Here is a 12,780-nt window from a genome sequence, read left to right on the forward strand (position 1 = left end):
CCTCTGGCTCCACAGCTAGATACCTAAACCACTGAGCTATCCAGCCAGGTCAATAACATAATCAACACTTAAGTGGTAAAGTTTCAAACTAGACAGATGACAGACTAGGAAGATGAAGATGCTGCAAGAGAACAAAAAAAAATTAGAGGAAGGCTATTACTTTTTTAAAAGTTTTTATTCTTTATCATCTACTTGTACACATATATGAGTAAACAGTTGTAGTAAACTGTAATTCTAGTCCCATGATAAAGATTCTTTGCTAGAAAATGCCAAGATTCTAGTCCTGCCCAACAGAATTTCCATTGCCCTCTATGTGTGAAAGCCTACCTTCTCACTGGGGAAGCCAACAGAATTTCAAATCGCATGATGGAGAAAGAAAGTTATCCTCCATGTGTATAAGAGAATAAAGAGAACAAAGCTTGTGTGTCCCGTTTCCCATGTATTTATAATATTTATATTTATTAATACTTCCCTTCCTAATGCCTGAACACGTTATGAGGAAGGAAAATGTACATGATCCCTATGCCCAGACATTTTAGCTACACAGCTGCCTAAAGTAGGGTAGGCAACCTGGCGACCCTCAAACATCCTGTTTGCAGGACGGCGTCAGTCCCAAGGTGTAGGGTAAATTAGGTGTAGCAGATCCCAAGTCAAAGTTCAAATCAGTTCAAGAATCATGCAAGCAAACATAGAAAGTCCACTGGCATAGTCAAAGCAGTCCAAAGGGTCACACCTGGCAAAAAAAAAATGTTGTCTCATATGAAAACACTGTACCAAACCAAGATTTTTATAGATGGGCTGCCTGGGTCCCTCCAGAAACTGAGCTGTAGGCATCTGATCACCTGATAAGAGAACTCAGCAAGAAGGCCCACTGATTTCACCAGGAAGATGTGCTTTCCTAGATGTGTTTCTCCAGAGGAAGCCCTTTCTCCCAAGGAGATGTTCCCTGAAGCCAAACCTCCTTCTTGGAGCTTCTTTCTGGGCTCATGGCTTTAAATTGCACATTTGCATTGGCTGGAAGAGAGTCCAGCCTCCCTAAGCCACTTTCATTGGAGGGCTCGGGATCCTGGCCTTCTGAGGATCAACCACCATCTGGGCATCTGTCCTCTTGAATTTCAGATAGTCAAGGATCCACTTAATCTAGCATTCCTTTAGGCATGCTGAGTTCAGGATGACATATTTGATGACAGCATGATAGACATTCTCACCTACAGTTCTCACGAATCCTAACTGTATTGCCTGCTGTGTAATTCAGAAGATTTCAAGCCATCCAACTGCTTACTCCTGGCCTAGAGATGACCTGGGTTGTAACTGTGAGAATCAGATGAACCACTGGAGCTTGGGAGCAGGGACAAGGGACACGACCTCCTTCTCCCTTCCCACAGCACCGGAACTGGGCTTCTGTCAGCAGAAACCCCATCTGGGCTTTACAGGGGCAGGAAGGTATGAAACAGTATTTATAGAACATTTAAAAAAAAACAATTCAGGTTGGGAAATATGGACAGATCCATTCATAAACAGCTATTGCACAAAACTTCTCAGAAGTGACAGAACTGTTCAAGTACAGATATTTATATTAAACAAAGATATAGATATAAGTTAGGCAGATACTATCTTTATAGTATGAATTAAGATTTCTACTCCAAAACTGAGTCTTATATATACCTGGCTCTTATTATCACCTACGATGCTGGGCCAGTTTGCCATTGCCAAAAGAAAATGTTACAATTAACTATGATACGGTGAAAGAAACGCTTTTTCTTAAAGCTCCTATCCTAAAATACGCACAGTGAAGTGATAAGGCAATAGATAGAGAAACTCAATACATGCTCTTTTTTTAAGGACTATATTCCTCTAGGACAGATAGCTAGCCAGAGGCTCCTGAGAACATTTCTCATAGCAAGATTAAGGCAAGCCGTTGTCACACTGCTGTTCTCAGATTCACTAGGCTATATGGAACCAATTTGGTCCGACTGGCAATTAAAGTGCTCCAAGCAGAACTGCAAGGTCAGCTGCTGCACGAATCTCAAAACTGCAACTTTCAACTAAAGTCTGACACCGTCTGTAACAACTTTTAAAGAAAGCTTTGTTGGAATCTAGCTTGTTGGATTCTGTCCCTCAGGCAGTGGGGAGAGAAGAAAACGGGACAGTAAAATGGATACTGCACTGGCAAAATCTCTTACCTCAACCACATTAAGAATGGTAACAAATATTACGTACATTCATCTGAACAGAACTTGTTGCAGTACACCTTATCTAAATGTTTTTCTTGCCTAGGCAGGCAAGAGTTCTATTCATTAGAGTTGGTTTATCCATCACACAAAGAAGGGAACACTAAGTGCTGTCCTCCTCTGTCACTGCTTTCATGCCACAACCAAGGATTCTGAATAAAAGAGTTTCCTGCTTTCTTGGAGACCCTCCACACAAGCAAAAACGTTGTAAAATCTAAGTTGCTGCTTGTGTGAAGAATCTCCATGTGGACAGGAACCTCTCTTTTTCTGACTCCACCATCACTGCATAAATGAAATATCAGTGGGGGGGGGGACAATCCTTGTGTGTTGAATGAATCAGATACTGTAACATCTGGATAGGGGTACGGGATTAAAAACGTATATGTTTGAGGAATATTCTCCCTAAGTCACCCTGGCCATCTCCAGTTAACATCACCAGGCTTGGCACAGTTCAGAGTCATAGAATCATAGAATAATGAAGTGGAAGGCACCAATGAGGCCACTGAGTCCAACACCGTGCTCAATGCAGGAATATATATCAAAGGCTATATTCAGATGGTTGTCAGATGGTTGTCTAAATTGCTCTTGAATGCCCCCACAGTATTGGAGCACTCACCACCTCTAGAGGTAATTGGTTCCATTGCTGTGCTGCTCTAACAGTTAGGAAGTGTATCTCGATATTCAACGAAAATCTGAGTTCCCACAACTTGAGCTCATTGTTGCGTGTCCTGCACTCTGGGATGATCGAGAACAGATCCTTCCCCTCCACTGAATGACAGCCTTTCAAGTATTTTAAAACTGCTATCTTATCTGCCCTCACTCTTCTTTTCTCCAGGCTAAACATGCCCAGTTCTATCAGTCTTCCCACATTGGACTTGTTTTGCAGCCTCAATCATCCTTCTTTCCCTCCTCTGAACTTGTTCCAATTTGTCAACATCCTTCTTGAAGTACGGTGTCCAAAACTGGACTCAATACTCAATATTAGGCCTAAACAGCACAGAATGGAGGGGAACAAGTATCTCATGGAATTCGGAAACTATACACCTGTTAATGCAGACTGAAATAGCATTTCCTTTTTTTGTAGCCACATCACAATATTGGCTTATATTCGGCTTGTGATCTATGATGCCTCCAAGATCCTTCTCTCTTGTAATATTGCTGAGCCAGGTATCCCCCATCTTGTAACTGTGTGTTTGGTTTCTTTTTCGTAGATGCTGTATTTTACACTTATCCCTTTTAAATTTCATTCTGTTGTTTTCAGCCCAGCGCTCAAGCCTATCCAGATCATTTTCAATTTTGTATCTGTCTTCCAGAGTATTAGCTATTGCACCCAATTATGTGTCATTGGAAAATTTGATTAGCATATCCTGCAGCCCTAATCCAGGTCATTCATTAAAATGTTGAAGAGCAGAAGGTCCAGGACTGAACCCTGAGGGTTTTTTTTAAATCTCTTCTCAGTTTGTGAAGGAGTCATTAATCATCACCCTCTGAGTATGATTCTGTAGCCAACTGTGTATCCGCCTGACAGTAGTTCTGTCCAGCCCACGCCTAGTTAGCTTGTTAATCAATATTATGGGCACTTGGTCGAAAGCTTTGCTGAAGTCAAGATATACCAGGTCTACAGCATTCCCTCTCTCTATCAGGGAGGTTGTCCGATCAAAAAAGATCAAGCCTCTTATGAATGGCTGGTATTATTAGGCAGCTGTTGTGCTAGGGGTCTCTCAGTGCTCTCCCAGAGATACTACTCCAGGAGTACACATGTTCATTCTCATGCGTAGAGGGACAGCATTCCTCCATGGTCCTCCCCCCCCCCGGTGCCTTACTCTTTGGAGATTCCCAGGCCCAATTCCTAACCCCTTGGCTGTTTCCTTTTCCTCTACAACACTGGCCACCACCTGTTCCTCACCCTCTAACTTTATCCTCACCAGCTGGGGACAGAGCTCTACCTCACTTCCTCAACAGGTAGCTCCCCTCACCTAGCTTCTCCCTCCAGCCGTGAGTTGACCAACTGTTGCGTCCACCCTCGTGCCCCTTTGGCTTGACCTTCAAGCCTCAGAGCACTGCTGCCTCTTTAACACTGCTGCCACCAGGTGATCCCTAAATCACCATTACCTCAGAAAGATTCAGGTCCACACTTCAAGTTCTTTTAAATAAAACTTTGGTTTATTGATTATAGAGATTGTTTCATTAATATCTTCAGTAGCTGATCATACCTCAGAATTTCCCAAACTACACACTCTATTACTTTCTCTGACTTTTCTCTCTACTGCCTGACTTAATCTTACTTAATCTATCCCTTGACTCTCTGACTCCGCCTCTTATAGCATCTCTTTGGGCTCTGCCTCTCAGCAACATTAATATGCATGAACCATTATATTACATAACAAACATAAACCATTACATAATATAATATGAACCATAGACCTAATAAATAGAGAACACTACACCAACCAACCTCAGTGGCTGTCCAAGGCTTGACAGAAGGCAACTCCAAGGGCCTCTCTAAGGGGCACAGGCCAAGAGGTGATTGTCTACCAGGGGTGCTGACCCTTTCACATACCGCTATTTCGCAAGTGGAGTTGTACCAAGCATGCAAGAATCAACATATAGACAATTCCTGTGCTGGAGAATAGCAATGGAGAAGAGCAAATATTATAAATGGCAAACAATAAGTGAAATAATATTAGAACAGAACAGGGAAATACTAGCTCAAGGGAGAACACTCACAAGTTCCAGACTGTTTGTGCAAAGTTTTGTTAGTTAGGCAACACAGCAGGTATGGACAAACTGCATCCTGGGTTATGGCTCCCCCAAGGCTGTTTTTGTGCTCCCATGTGTCCTGCAGTTGACAAAAACATCTGCAAAAGAAAAGAAGAAAACAGACCCCAACCAATCCCCACAGTTCAGATCCACAAAAATGCAACTGGGCTTGACTTTGCAGTAATATTTGATTTTCCTTTTGGGAGGGGGAGAGATTTTGCTCATTTTTTAGTTTGTTGTAATTTCTGATGAATCTTGATGGTAAAAAAAATTGTCCCCAAGACTCTCTGAAGTTGTCAACATAGCTCAGAAAGAGAGTATAATCAGACTTCAGGGAGGAGGCAATACAGTAGTTGAGATTCAAGATTTAGATGAAGCAGCCCTTTCAACTCAGCATGTGACACTCTGGTTTCTCAGTCAGTCTCTCTTTTTCCAGACAGGCTCCCATTTAGCAACCAATTCATAGTCCCACTTGCCACACCCTAGAATGACACAAGACAAAGATTATTGTGGCAGAAGCCAAACGGTGGCCGGGCTTTCAACACAGTTGCCATTCTTGTCATTTGCAGAGGCAGTGTCAAAATCAAAACATCCTTAGGCAGAAAAAGAACAAAGCGATACCAATGACGACCTTCACTTCTGAGAAAATGCGGAAGAATTTATTTGTTCCTTAGACAAAATTTAGTGAACTGTCCGGCCAATTTCTCTGACCACAGACACCAGTGAGTTCTGAGAAGCCAATTCTGAACACCTACAGTTCAATGAATATTCTATTTTTTTCTATTAAATTATATATTTTTCCCTCTCTTTTAGACAAATAAAGGTGGACAAATGGCCCTGTTTCAAAAAAGGGAAAGAAAATGTTAGAATCCAGACAGCTATCGACCAGTCAGTTCAACACTGATAACAGGAAAGGTCCTAAAACAGATCACAATTGGTCAGGGACATTTAGAAACGAAGGGAATAATTCATAGAATAAAATCATAGAAAAGTGAAGTTGGAAAGAGCCTACAAGGCCATTAAGTCCAACCCCCTGCTCAAGGCAGAATCATAATCAAAGTATATCTGCCAGGTGATTGTGCAAGTTTCTCTTAATTACTAAGACACAGCATAGGTTTTTCAATCACAAGTCATACCAAACTAATCTTTTCTTTTAATATGATCACAAGTTTAGTAGATGAGAGTGGCTTACTTCAGCAAGATTTCTGACAAGGTCCCACATGACATTCACTATGGGCAGAACAATACCATTGTTGGATGGATTTATAACTGGTTCATGAGCTTTAACCAGAGACGGGTCACCAATGGTTCCTTGTTATCTCTGAGAGAAGTAACAAGTGGGCCACTTCAGGATTCTCTCCTGGGCCCAGGGTTCAACTCCTCCTTAATTAATTAAAAATAGTTCCAGAGTCTGGGAACAGCGACAGAGAAGGCCCTTTCCCATGTCCCCACTAAATGCCCCTGTGAAATCAAGAGAATCAAGTGAAATCAAGAGAAACCTCCCTCCTGATGATTTTAAAACCTGGGCTGGACTCAGTGACCTGGGGGTTCTTTTTCAGGCTCTGCGAATTCTATCGAAGAGACCTACACCGATAAATAAGGGAGGGCAGAGGGAGCCTGACCTTTAATCCCCATGGCAGATCAAGGTGTTGGGGGGGGGGGCAGAAAGGTCTTGGCGGAATGAGTTACAGTATTTGTTTTCCCTGCCATCTCCTACACCTCCTAAAATAGCCTGCTGCCTTCCTTTGTAGAGAGGGATGCTATGCTATAAACATTCCACTTCTAATCTATTTGTCATATGGTCATAGAATGGGAGGGAAAACCATCTTATTCTTTGCCTCAGGAAGCAAAATGTCTTGGGCCTGTCCTGACCCACATACAAGTCTTGCAAGGGATGCTGTAGAAATGAACTCAGTCTGGAAAGACGAGCATTGTTTTAAAAACAATGGATACTTAATGAACCATAGAAAACATCTGAAGAGACCATTTCTCTGCATGTCAGTTGAATAACTCATCTGAGCATGGTCAACTTTGCATGGTTATTTAGACAAAGTTAGTGGCTAACCAAGAAAGGATCTTCTTTATATATTTCTTGCATTTCATATCACCTAATTTTGGCAATTCTGCTCTACATCTTTAAAGTGTGAGGTGTGGTTTTGTTTTTTAAAATCTGCTATGTAAACTAATAACAACATGCCACGAATAAATTCTGACTTAAGGTGACTATTTTCAAGTTTTTCTAAGTAGACCCTTTCCAGGTTTTTCTAGGTAGAGTACTCAGAAGTGATTTTACTATTCCCTTCTTTTGGTGGCATCCTGAGACTGCGACGCTTGTCCAAGGCCACACAGGCTGGCTCTTCTGGGAGGCACCGAAGGGAATCCAATGCTTAACCTCTGCCTCCACAATCAGATACCTAAACTACCAAGGCCTCCTGCTGGCTGGACAGCTCAATGATTTAGATATCTGGCAGCAGACCTAGAATCTGGGGGTTTGATTTCTCACTGTGCTTCCTGGGAGAAGAGCCAGTCTGTGTAGTCATGAGCAAGCTGCACAGTCCCAGAAGGGAATGGTAGACCACTTCTGCATTTTTGCCAACTAGAAAACCCTGGAAAAGGTTGCCATAAGTCAGAACTGACTTGATGACATGCAGTTATGATATGATAATGACTTAAATACACCCCCCAAAAATCAGAATTTAATGTAAAATCATTTCCTGTGACCTCAATTTGGCATAGGCAGAAACAGATATAAAGACCCAGATGATATTACGTTTTTCTAATAAATGGCTTTCTCCCTTGCCCCTTACCCTGCTGTCCCTACCAAAGGAACCTTTCCTTTAATATCAAATTCACATCTTCTGTGTTTACCAAGAGATGGCAGCTCTCTTCTTAATATGAGCCCTTGTCAAAGAAAGCCCATAGTTAATCTTGCCATTCCATTTACACTGCCTGCAAAGCCTCAATTCCATTTTTCATAAAGGTTTGTATGAACAAATCTCTTCCCATTAATCCCACGCCTCCCTTCAGATTTTGCGCATGCATTTCTGCATAAAGCAGCTCTTTCTGCTGCTTGCAGTTAAAGGAGGATTTAAGGATAAGAAAAACCTCTTGAACATGGGATGCTCTGATTGAAAATATATATATATATATAATATAAATAGATAAAAGGAGCCTGTCAGGAACAGCATTGCTAAGAGACCCAATGGGTTCAGGAGTGTCTTGTTTAATAAAGGGATGAACTCCTGCAAGTTGGCTGAAAATGCTTGGCTCAGAGCCCTCATAAGCAGTAGAAACTAGCTCAGATAACATCTTTTTTTTTTACAGCTGATATTGAAGAACAGCAGTATGATGGCATATAATCACTTAAGATGGAGCACAGGTATAACTAAAGCACTGCAGCAACATTACACAGGAAATTTCTAATTAGATAGCAACCTGAGCTACATATCTTATTTGTAATTAGCACATGAAAAGCAATGGTTTAAGTAATTTCTAAGGAGTACTATGCCTTGCACAGGATATCCAATGTGATGTAGTGGGCAGAGTGATGTGCTGGGACTTTAAAAACCTGTATTTAAATCCTCATTCAGCCATGGAAACTCAATGGGAGTGGCAATGATAAAACCACTCTTTAATTATCTCACATACATGCACTAGTGTTATAGGGAAAATCCATGAGGGGTCACAAATACACATGGGGGGCATGGGAACCACAGATCAATGCAGTTTAGATCTGTGGCACACTAAACAGTCACCAGGATAGATAATGTCAACCTTTTTCTCCATGCACCTCACAATTCTTCAGGTATCAGTAAAACATCCACCATTTGCATGCAAGGGTTCCAGCTTCAGCCTTTCAGATCTTTAACAGGTCTGGAGAAAACTCCTGTCTAAAACAAGACTGGCTAAACGATCTGAATTGTCAATGACAATACCCTTTGTTCCTTTTCTTAGCACTGAGTTAAGACAGTCCCATCAAGTTCTTTTTCATCTCTTCCAAACTGTACCGCTGGATAATACATGACTAAAAACATGTCACAGAAAGCCTTCCCCCAAGATGAGAACCATATCCTCATTTTTGTCTCCAGGATTGTACAAACTGCTGGCATTCTCATACCTTCAAATAATTTCTCAGGCCCATGGGGTCTTGATCATCTGTGCACACAAAACCAAAAGTAGGTTGTTGTTAAATTATAAGAATACTGATTGGTGTCAGCAAAAGTAAAATAAGTAACAGATTCCACTGGCAAGAGCTGGAACTATACGGATGCCCTATTAATGCACAGTACTATTCAGGGTAAATGTTGCCTCTAAACACAGTCATATTTTCTCACTACTGACTCCCTCACCATCAAATTGTGGGTATCCATCCACAGCCAGTGCAGTGCAGTAGTGGACAGACGGCTTGGCTATATGGCCCACTGGATCAGGTTAATGAGGGATAAAAGGGTTAATACAGTTCCATAGAGTCCTGCTGTGTCACTTGGTGTGATCCTTGCTTCCACATGCCATATGCACTTCAACTGACCCTATTTGGCCTAGCTTTCCTATGAAAACAATGTTGGGGCTTTCCCATCTTGCCCCCTCCTCCTCCTGTGAAAAAGATTTCAATTTTTTTTTTTGGTAAGAGGTATAGTGCATCAACACTGTTCTAACAATTTTTTTTTTAAAAAAAGCTTTTGCTTCCTTCTTCCTCCAGAAAAGCAGAGGAAGTGTTTAATTTCCCCCTAAAGTGAAGTGGCTAAGCTGTCTTCTTAAGGCACATAAACATATTGGGAAATTTAAAGCTGAAGAGAAAAATAAAGCTACAGCCTCCACCTTAGTTCAGTCCCTGCAGTCCCACATGCTGGCAACAAACCTACTTGCACCTTTAAAAAGAGTAGTCCCTGACAGAGACCCAGAAAGGTGCAAGTTGGAACACTCGATTCTGTATGGGCTGGTTCATGCTAGCACTGACGAAGTCTGGCTGTCAGCAAAACCAGCCTGTCCGCACAGGGGATCAAATAGTGGGATAAATTACCTAGGCAGTTCCCCCACCACCACCAAATGTTAGACTGGGGCTAAGGAGCCCCAAGTCTGAATCCCTGCTCAGGCATGGAAACTCAGTGGACTCAATGAATGAAAAAGATGCTCCTTAAATGTCTCACATATCATAAGAGCCATATTAGGGTCATTATAAGACACAACTAGATGGCATATTAACAACATCTAGACTTTGCAGCTACCTCTGCCCCATTGCTTTATTTGATAGTTTCAGCATATATTTATGTCAGAGGTAATGACATCAGTTTGTTCTTCCTATATACTGAATCTATGCCAAATTACTATTCCCTTAATACAAAAACTATAGGTGCTCTACCTGTAATCTGGCAGATGACATCTATTGGTGGAGGGTGCAGGATGTTGCCAAGGTGATTGCTATTTCTATGCAGGCATGGTCAACCTTCTGTGCTACAGACCTGGCACAAACTCCATGGACTCAACTTCTGGGTGTAAACATATGCACATTTGTACTACAGCTTTGCAGAATCCCTGCAGCCTTGGAGGAAGCAGGTCAGGCACCATCTCCCTCAATGGGATCCCCAGTTATTTTCACTGAGGGTCCCCACAGTTCAAGTCCCTCAACATGAGACTTTGCCCAGCTTAAAGAGAGTTTGTATTGTCCTTGGCATGGATGCCAGCTGCCCAGCCCTTCCTTCCTCCCTGGTCCTTGCCTGACCAGGTAAGGGGGCTTTGCAATCAGCAGTGATCCTTCAGCTGGAGGAACATCATACAGCCCTCCCAGTCCCTTCAAGCAGCAGGAACTTGCTACTAGACATCAACCCAAATTCCTTCTTCTGCTGATGGAGCCTTGGCCTGTCCTCCTTTTTATCAGGCTCCTGGCTGCCACAGGCAGGTGTTCCTCATCAGGCTGCTACACTTTCCTCAGCTGTGCAGCAGCCTGATGGGGAACACCTGCCTGTTCCCTTCCTCTTTGTGCCTTAGCCTTTTCCCTTGGCTGAGTTCTCTCCGCCATCTTCAAGGGGCGCAACCGCTCACCGTGAGTATGCTGGCTACCTGGCATGCTCACTGTCACAGAAGTGACTCTGCAACACAAAAGTAACCATGTGAAGCTTTGGCATGGGAGTGATTTTGGATGGCAAGTGCAAATAGCCCTTGACTCCAGTGCAACAGATTTTCTTTCTGAAAATGCACATTTATGGCTATAGGTGTGACATTTTATTTTTAGCCACGAGTTAATTAATGGAAGGAATACAACACCATTAAATAGATATATTTTGAATTGCATTACAAATACCTTTGAATTATTATTTTAATATATTTGAACAGGCAAGATTACACTTTATCACTTCAGTTTTCTTTGAACTCTTGAGTAGGCTCTGAGCAATCCATATCACAAATAAAGCTTGAGGTCCTGTAAATAAAGATGGCAGATACTGTATTCTGTAGGATTCCATTAACTCACAGCGGATTTTAAGAAAAGTAACAAAGCATCTCATCAGAACCACTTACTGGAACTCATGAGTCCAAGACACAATTTTATTCATCAGTTTTATGCCCCGACCTGCAGAAATGTTTGCTGAGACCCCTAAAGTTCTATTTATCGTGGAGCTCTTGCCTTCTCCGACATTGCTGCTTCCAATGCCACCCTACTTAAACTAAACTAGTGAATGCTAACAGTTCTATTATAGACAATAATTGGCTTTTAGATGACATTTTAAAAAACACTTTCTAGATCTCAAAGTGTTTCACACACATACAACAATTCAGAATAAAAGTGATTGACTACTCAGTGGTTCTTAACCTTTGTTACTCGGATGTTTTTGAACTGCAACTCCCAGAAACCCCAGCCAGCACAGTTGGTGGTGAAGGCTCCTGGGAGTTGCAGTCCAAAACTCCTGAGTAACCCAAGGTTAAGAACCAGTGCCCTACAGGATCCTCCAAACACCAGGGTTTGGGGAGGCAGGACATGGGAACCAACTTTTCCAGAGCATGGTTTAGCAGAAAATCTGGAAAGAAACTGTCAGCAAGCTCCGGAGAGTAGAAATGCCTGAAAAAGCAGAACTAAATGCCTTTGGGGCAGGTGTTACTGGCAGCATCTGTGTAAAAAGCAGTGTTTGCAATACGCTGAACTGTCAGAAATACTAACTCCTTAAATCTTGTGTCTTTACATGTCCTAAAAACTCCTTGACTCTTCTGGCTATGATTAGGAAATGAACACTCTTTTGGTTTCCTGCTTGACCTCACAAATGTAGTGGTAGGACTTTGCTTCTCGACTCTGTTTATGCACAAGACCTCTGCACACTCTTTAAGGAGCTTGTTGGCTAATTCCACATGTTTGGTATTGCCTTTGTTCCTCAAAAACACCTTGCAAATACTCCCTGTCAGCTTATCTAACACTGCCTGTGGCTCCAACAGCCTGCATTGTGGATGTGATGTTGCAGCCAGCACCTGTCAGTTGGAAACTGAATACCTGAGAGGCACATCAAGAGGTACAGGGTCATCACTGAAAAGGCCCTGTTGGTAACTTCTAGCCTAACAGATCACCATGGCAGGTCTGAGACACAGATCCCCAAAACCAATGTTACCAATCTACATTCATACAAGCACAGCCAGTTCTTCAAGTACATAAGAACATAGGAAGAGCCCTGCTGGATCAGGCCAAGGGCCCATCTAGTCCAGTTTCCTGTATCTCACAGTAGCCTCACCAGATGCCTCTGGGAGCACATGGGACAACTAGAGACCTGTCTCCTGATACCCCTCCCCTGCATCTGGCATTTTGAGTTAT

The 12,780-nt window shown here is 42.3% G+C and overlaps 1 long non-coding RNA gene across 1 annotated transcript in view; it reads right to left on the reverse strand.

Annotated features, from left to right (window-relative positions):
* The window catches only part of LOC144586684 (uncharacterized), a 43,123-nt gene extending 32,057 nt beyond the window's left edge, over positions 1-11,066 (reverse strand). The window contains exons 1-3 of the long non-coding RNA XR_013541640.1: positions 10,351-11,066; positions 4,959-9,146; positions 4,687-4,853 (exon numbers count right to left, since the gene is read on the reverse strand). This is a non-coding gene — a long non-coding RNA (uncharacterized LOC144586684). The remainder of the gene's footprint in view (positions 1-4,686; positions 4,854-4,958; positions 9,147-10,350) is intronic.
* Positions 11,067-12,780: the final 1,714 nt, after the last annotated feature.

Source organism: Pogona vitticeps, chromosome 2 (genome assembly GCF_051106095.1).
Source record: "Pogona vitticeps strain Pit_001003342236 chromosome 2, PviZW2.1, whole genome shotgun sequence".
Lineage (NCBI taxonomy): Eukaryota > Metazoa > Chordata > Lepidosauria > Squamata > Agamidae > Pogona > Pogona vitticeps.